Raw genomic sequence first — 1653 nt, forward strand, 5'->3', positions numbered from 1 at the left:
AAAAGGGGGCATGGGCATGGACAAAGCAAACCTAAAATTACCACAGAAAAATCCAACACTGAACACAGATCTGAAACATGATGGGTGAAAGTCCTAGATATAGTAAAAGATATGAAAATACATAGGTCCTGAGGTGGAAGCCTTGGACAAAGAACATTTCGGTGGGGAGAGGCAGGTAAGTAGAATGGAGAAGACATCCATTTAAACTGGTAGTGAAGCCAAAGAAGGAATTAAGAGAAACAAATAGAGCTCTTGAAATTAAAAAAAAAAAAAAAAAAAAAAAAAAAGACATGAGTCCTTTCCTTCCACCACCACCAACATAAAATATATCCATTTTTAAAAAGTAACTTTATCCTAGTAACAACAATCAGACAAGAAAAAGAAATAAGGCATCCATATTGGTAAAGAAATTAAACTGTCACTTTGTACAGATGACAAGATACTACACTTAGAAAACCCTAAAAACTCCACCAAAAAACTATGAGAAGTAATAAATGAATTCAGTACATTTGCAGGATACAAAATTAATAGCCAGAAATTGATAGCATTTCTATATACTAATGATGAAGTAGCAGAAAGAGAAATTAAGAAAACAGCTCCATTTACAATTACACAAAAATAATAAAATACCTCTGAATAAATTTAATGAAGGAGGTAAAAGAGCTATACTCTGCAAAATATAAAACACTGATGAAAGAAAGATGGCACAAACAAATGTAAAGATATTCCATGCTTGTGGACTGGGAGAATTAATATTGTTAAAATGTCTACCCAGTGCTCGCCTCGGCAGCACATATACTAAAATTGGAACGATACAGAGAAGATTAGCATGGCCCCTGCACAAGGATGACACGCAAATTCGTGAAGCGTTCCATATTTAAAAAAAAAAAAAAAAAGTCTACCCAAAGTAATATACACATTCAATGCAATCCTTATCAAAATACCAACAGAATTTTTCACAGAACTAAAACAAATACTACTAAGATTTGTATGGATTTCTAACCAAAGCAATTTTGAGAAAGAACAGCAAAGATGAAGTTATCACAATTCCAGATTTCAAGATACACTACCAAGCTGCAGTAGTCAAAACAGTATGGTACTGGCACAAAAATAGATACATAGATGAGTGGAAAAGAACAGAAAGCCCAGAAATAAACCCACACTTACACAGTCAATCTGTGACAAAGGAGACAAGAATATATAATAGCAACAAGACAATTTCTGTAATAAATGATGCTGGGACAACTGAACAGCAAAAGAATGAAACTGAACCACTTACTAACACCATAAGCCAAAATAAACTCAAAATGGGCTCAAGACCTAAATGAAAGACTTGAAACCATAAAAATTTTAGAAGAGAACACAGGCACTAATTTCTCTGACATTAGCCATAGAAACATGTTTCTAGATATGTCTACTCAGGAAAAGAACCAAAAACAAAAGTAAATTATTGGAACTACATCAAATTAAAAAGCTTCTGTACAGTTTAGGAAACCACCAACAAAACAAAAAGGCAACCTATAAAATGGGAGGAGATGTTTACAAATGATATAACCAGTGATGGGTTAATATCCAAAATATATAAAGAACTTATATAATTCAACACCAAAACCACAAACGATACAGTTTAAAAATGGGCAGAGGACCTGAATA

At 33.2% G+C, this 1653-nt stretch overlaps 1 non-coding gene across 1 annotated transcript; it reads left to right on the plus strand.

The window, feature by feature from the left end:
* The first annotated feature begins 774 nt into the window (after nt 1-774).
* LOC132693385 (U6 spliceosomal RNA) lies at nt 775-881 on the plus strand. Its single transcript, XR_009616771.1, has one exon. It is a non-coding gene; the product is annotated as a U6 spliceosomal RNA (small nuclear RNA).
* Nucleotides 882-1653: the final 772 nt, after the last annotated feature.

The sequence above is a fragment of the Panthera onca genome, chromosome B1 (assembly GCF_046562875.1).
Source record: "Panthera onca isolate mPanOnc1 chromosome B1, mPanOnc1 haplotype 2, whole genome shotgun sequence".
Lineage (NCBI taxonomy): Eukaryota > Metazoa > Chordata > Mammalia > Carnivora > Felidae > Panthera > Panthera onca.